General features: G+C 48.1%; 1 protein-coding gene across 4 annotated transcripts in view; it reads left to right on the top strand.

Moving 5' to 3' along the window:
- Positions 1-340: 340 nt before the first annotated feature.
- Positions 341-6,000, top strand: part of PAX6 (paired box 6) — a 43,144-nt gene continuing 37,484 nt past the window's right edge. For 2 of the 4 annotated variants that reach the window (XM_081885004.1, XM_081885010.1), the window contains exon 1: positions 341-524. The gene's annotated coding sequence lies outside the window, so the exon portion shown is untranslated. Of the gene's footprint in view, positions 525-1,433; positions 1,652-1,717; positions 1,844-6,000 lie in introns of those variants that run through there. The other 2 variants (XM_081885012.1, XM_081885013.1) reach the window with 2 other exon arrangements.

The following is a 6,000-nucleotide window of genomic DNA, read 5'->3' as shown; positions in this document are numbered from 1 at the left end:
GGACAACACTCCACAGACCACATATTATGGTAGAGTCGCTTCTATGGATCAGCCAGGAGGACCTTGTTTGGTAGTGGGATCTGATTATAATGAAACATATTTCTTTTTTTTTTTTTGGATGGATGGATAGAAGTAGGCAGGCAGGCAGGAGCGAACAAGCCAGCATGGCTGGCCCACGTCCACGTGCGCCTCGCCTCTCAGCCCCTCCAATGGTCACGGGAAGGTGAATTATCTCCCGGCCCCGGTGAGCTTCTTGTTGTCTAAAATTTCTTATGAGCTCAGCTCTAACTACTGTCCGCCGTGACGTCACCGGGGCAGCCCAGCCAATGGGAGAGGCGCTGGCGCTGATATTAAGGGAAAGTTAGTGCAAAGCCAGGCACCCTCTTTTTTATTGTCGTTGACATTTAAACTGTGTGGCAGATTCTTATGTAGAAATTGGCGATCAAACCTGCCAGTTACCGACTCTCAGAGGCGCAATTGGGAACCCGCGGATCATGAGCCTCTGCCTGCCCTCTCTCTAACAGGTAAACATTTGATGCTCTTTATCCAGGCGTCGGGGGGAGTTGCCGGATTCCTCCTGAAACAATTGCCGCTGCGTTTGTTTCTCCCCTTCTCTGCCTCGTCTAGATTTCTTCCTTCCTTTCTTTCCCGTTCTTTCTCTCTCTCTGACCTCCTCGTTTCCATTACCAAGCCCTGGATTTATTTTTTTAAAAAACAAACTCTTTATTTCCGCCCCCCTCCCATCTCTCCCTCTCTCTCAGCCTTGTGCGGAGTGTTAATTACAAGCGGCATAAAAGGGGGTCACGCTGGCTCGTGACCAACTGCCAGGTTCGACGGGGCGCGCACAGAAAGCGCAGTGCCAACAGGTGGGAGGAAGGAAGAGGGCGCGGGGCAGAGAGTTGGACTTTGGCGTGGCTAGGCAGACGCGAGGCTTGGAGCAGCTCTGACCTCTCCCCGCTGGACAACCGAGGCGCCTTGTATGGAAAACCCGGCTCATGTGCTCGCTGCCACCGGTTTGGGGATGTGTGGGGAGAGGCATGGGGTGGGTGCGGGGGGGGGTGTTGAGAGAGGGGGAAAAAGTTGGTCCTTGACCTCGCCCACGGCCTCCAGCCCTCGCTAGGGCGCTCCCGAAGTTCAGGCAAGGGAACGAAAGAATGTGGCTCGCATACTTGGGTAGCATTTTCAATCCCCAGACCGTGTGATTTGAGCTTTCCTTGGGAAGACCTAATAATTAACGATTTCCACTGAGGTAGAACGAAAAGGGGCTTCGGATTACGCACGCCCGGCTCGCCTTGAGCTTCTGGGCACTTCAGAAGGGACTCTGCAACGCAGAGACGTCGGGGGCGTTTGGCGCAGACGGATCCTCGGGTCCGGTGGATCTTTCGGGGTTTTGCGGAGTTTGGGGCTGGTTTTTTGTTTTTTCCTTCCCCCAGTCTGACCTGGAGTCCTGCTCCACTCTCCGGTCAGTTCACTCACGTGCCTGGTAACCACTTGCCAACTGGGGTCTGTTTGTGAACCGGCGCATATCCACACCCCTCTCTCCCCGTCCTGGATGGCTCTGCTCGCGGCGACTTCTGCGCTTAGGCGAGCCGGGAGGGGCTGTCCGTTGGGGCACCCACCAACTCTGGGGTGTCGCCACGTTTCCAGCAAGGTAATGTCTCGGCTAGATCATTGTTCCCAGACTGAAGCTGTACCAAGGAAAGAGTGAGCGGGAGGGGGTAAAGAATCCTTTACTAAGGCAACCTGCGAAGCGCGCTTTTTCGCGCCCGATCCACAAACCACTTCAGCCGAAATCGATACGTCTTCCGTTGGAGTTAAAACTGACGTTCCTTTCTAAGCACAGGTAAATCGGCCCAGTAAGACTTACTCCAGAGTAAAGGAGCTTTGGGGCCTTAGCCGGAAGCGTCGGTGTTTTCAAGGCAGTCCCTTAGAAATCCATAGGATTTGTTTCCAGGTGATGTGTTTAATGCTAGGCTGTATGTAAAAGTATACTGCTAAGTATTCCTGGTCTGCATAAAATGCAGTCGGTGTATTATAAGGGGTGGAGAGAGTGAGAAGAGATTGCTGTTTTTCTGTTGCGCCTGTCATCCGTTGCCGTCAGGTTAACTGTCTCTAAAACTTTCTGCTTTGGGAACTGCTTCCTGGATCCGCGCGTTTAACTTCCTTTGAGGTTGCGGCGTGGTGATGGTTTTCTTTTCCATTAGGTTGCTCGAACGTCTGAAAAGGTGTGCGAAAATACCCTGTTTGGTGCCTGGTGGAGCCTCTCGTTGTGTTTTTGTTTTTGCTTAACTCTGGATGGTTGGTTTGTTAGTTAGTGGAAGAGAAAGCAAGGGGAATTGTACGGTGCATTTAGGTTCAGAAACGCAACTTCAGCCGCACAATCGAAACTCCAATCTTAGGCACCCATTATTTGTAGGGGAAAGTTCTGTTTCAACCGATTGGAATTACTCGTGAGTAAACAGAGCTTGAGTTGCGCCGGGAGAAGTCCGCACCGCACTTCCTGAGAAGTAAAACTCGGTATCCTGCGCGCACGGTTGCTTGGGAGTAAATTCAAGCAGCTGGAAATAGGAGGGCGCTTAGGATTGCAGCCCAAGGCAGGTAAATTGTGTTTTAGATTCTTCCTTCTCCTTCTTCTTCTTTGTACTTAATTAGAAAAAAAGGGATTAGTAGGATAATGGCTCTCCCCTCCCTCCCTCTCTCTTTCTCTCTCTTTTCCATTCACTCTCCTGGATCAAGCTGTAAGACTTCGCCTTCCCAGCCCCTCAGCTCCTACACCAAATCCCTTAAGGTGCTTTGGCACCAAAAAAAAGGGGGGGAGTCCACTTTAATCTCCACCGGTAAATGGACATTCTGGGTGAGTAATAAATCAGACACCCAGCCTCGCAGGTCCTCCTCCCTAATTAGAGATGTTTATTGGAGATTGTGTTTATCCAGCTGTCACGACGAGAAAAAGCTGTGACATAATTACCTCTGACCACATAGTCTTTTATACGCATATCTCGTTGACATCCAGCACCATCGGTTCGCATTAAAAATGACAAGATCAAAATGTTGATTTTCGCAGGCGGGATAATATTTCTCCACCTTTACCTTAATTGAAACTCAGCTCGAGGGGAGGGACGGGCTTGAGCGTCGGGCCAGTCCATTAAAAAAACACACAAAAAAAACACCCCCATTCAACTTTTCCCCTTCAGGATAATTTAAAAAAAAATAAAAAATAAATAAAAAAAATAAAAAAAAAATCTGAGTGAGGTGGTGTTGAGGAACATACCAAATTCTTTCCGTCCGTTTTGACTGCAAACCCACTCCAAAGTTCTTCGTTCGCAAACAGGCACGGGGGGGGGGGGAGAGAAAAGTGAGGAAGGAAAGGATGGTTTAAATTGGCATAGGCTTTTCAGGTGTTGCCTTCCACACTCTCTCTCTCTCGAATTCCGGTGGTAAATAGAAAGGCAGCGGGGGAGACAGAGAGAAATAATGACAGTGGTTTCGCTTTGAGGTGAGCCAGTGCTCCTTTCTAGACGCGCAGGGCCGGCTTGGGTCCGGCGTGGGGTTCTCGGAGGCTGCAGTTCTGAGGGTCTCGCTGCCTTTGCTGCAGTTGTTTCTCTGGCAGCGTTTGTGAAACCATCTGCGTGTTTCTGTTAGGCGGCGATGATAAGCTAAGAATTGCTCTGTAATTGAAAATATATTTTTTGGGGGGGAGTCTGGCTTGACAAATATCAAGGGGGCGAGTCTTTTGATCCTTTCTGCCGCTGTGTTCTCTAGTCGCTAATAAAACTCGCATTGAGCTCCTTAGCGCCTTGATTAACAGGCAGATTAAGTGTTACTGGGGTTTGGAACAGCTTGTCCCAATCAATAGTGTTTAAAAAGCCCGTCAGGATGCGCTTTGCTGGCGAGTCCCCGCTCCCTTTCCACTTTTTTTTTTGAGGGGGGCTTTGCTGGCAAGTTCCTTCGAAAAATCTACCAGACCAAGATAAATATCAAACCTTTCCAGGATGAAGGAGGGGGGGAAACATGGATGTTGCCTTTTATTTCAGAGTCCATAAATTGAGTCCTTTTCTTGTCCCCTCCCCTTCGCCTTTATTTTTTTTTTAATCCTTCCACACAAAAGGTTGCGCCTTCTTGCAAAACGCCCGACGTAAAAGAGGTTAAATCGATTCCAAACTTTTTGCAGATTGCTCCTAAACTCGCCAAAGCTCCATTTAACTCAATGTCCGGCGCATTAGAGGTTTCAAGCGCTCTTTCTCCATATCCGACTCGGCATTCGGTGTCCGGAAGGCAAACGCATTGTAGTCTAACACGTCAGGGTTTGTGTATCTCTTCAGTGGGAGACTGAAGTGGACAAGAGGACTTTAAGCATTTTTCTGGGTATTAAAAAAAGGAGGTTCGCGAGCCAGATATTAATACAACAAGACGATCCACGAGCACTGAACTGAGCGACTCCTGTTCCTAAGGAAGCGGAGAAGGGGAGAATTTTTTTATTATTATTTGTCCCTGACAAATAAATACCTACTTCTGCAATCAATGGCAGTATCGGGAGAATGAATCTAATTTAGTCACATTTCCTTGATATGTTTGCTTTCTGCGAGAAAGTAGTAGAGATATTTGCTGTTTCTTTTAAGGGAGTGTAAGGGTTTGGGGTTTTTTTTTAAAATTGCAAAGGCTTATAATTTTTCAGTTGTAATTCTCTCATCTTAATATTAACTTTCCGAGTGATTTTGAATCCACTTACTGAACACCTGTGCCCTTCACACACACACACACACACACACACACACACACACTTACAATTCAAGGCAAAGATAAGTTTAATCCAAAGGCAGAGTGACTAATGCACCTGACACTGGTACAGAAGGCGAGGGAGAATTAATCATATTCTCCCCATTCCCTCCCAAAAAGAAAAGAAAAAGGAAAGATATAAACCCGAATCCCTCGAGTTATTTCCCACCGCAGGAGTATTCCTAACTGCTCAAGACATTTCTGATCAATCCACTCTGAATCCACCAGACGCTCAGAAGAATGAGCCAGACTCTGTTGTAGTAAAAACAGGAAGTGGCACCTTCGAAATAAAGCCTAACAGACGGACCGCGGCATAAGCTTTGGTGGTGCAGATCCCTCTTCCTCAGAGGCAGGAAGTGTTATCCTCAGTTAGCACTCAGTTTACAGACAAACACGTCGTGCATCAGACTCCGTTGGCTCCCCTCCACACAGAGCTTATGCCACAATAAATCTGTTTGGCTTTCAGGTGCCACAAGACTCTTCGTTGCTGTTGCTGCCCGTCTGGTGTTCGTTCTTGCCAAATTAGAAAAGGCGCAAGCTGCCATCCTAGGTGCGCGTCTTTGGGGAGTAAATAAGCTTCCCCCCGCCCCATCTATCCACGATGATATTTCCGAATCTACGTGGAGTGCACGTGTCTACTTAGAAATCCACTTGGGATCCGGACCCTTGCTTCTCAAGTCCTCTGGTTGCGGCGGTCCCTCCAGGTCTGGTGGGCAAGGTGCTAAGGTGCCAACCTGGTGAGCATCAAATGCATTTGATTCTCCGTTCAGCGCTTATTTTCCCTCCTGTGGTCAAGAGAAATCCCTGGAGAAAAGGGCCATTTCTTTCCCCCGCAGCCAATCTACCCTGGCGCGCTCATTCCTCATTTCCACTTCACATGCATATCATCCCTTACCCCCAAAAAAGGACGCTTGAGTTTGCCACCCCACTCGCGACCATTTCCACGGCCTCATCCCTCCTTGCTCCATCGTGTGCCTGCCACTTTAAGCAAGTTAATTCTCAAGTTCAAAGCTGCTGACAAAAAAGAAAGAAAGAAAGAAACAGGGCAGAGCAGTTTGGGGTTTCTCGTGTTTTATTCTGTTTTTGTTTTGTTTTGTTTTGTTTACACCTGTATATACCTGGGAGAATCCAGAACGTGCTTTTTTTAAAAAAAAACTTGTGTTGTTGTTTAAAAACAAAACAAAACAGAGCAACCCAGAGTTAAAATGGCGCCCTTCGAGTTGT

Source organism: Podarcis melisellensis (genome assembly GCF_964234715.1).
Source record: "Podarcis melisellensis genome assembly, chromosome: 1".
NCBI classification, from domain to species: Eukaryota; Metazoa; Chordata; class Lepidosauria; order Squamata; family Lacertidae; genus Podarcis; species Podarcis melisellensis.
Note: the sequence above shows the minus strand (reverse complement) of the source record. Positions and strands in the feature narration are given on the sequence as shown.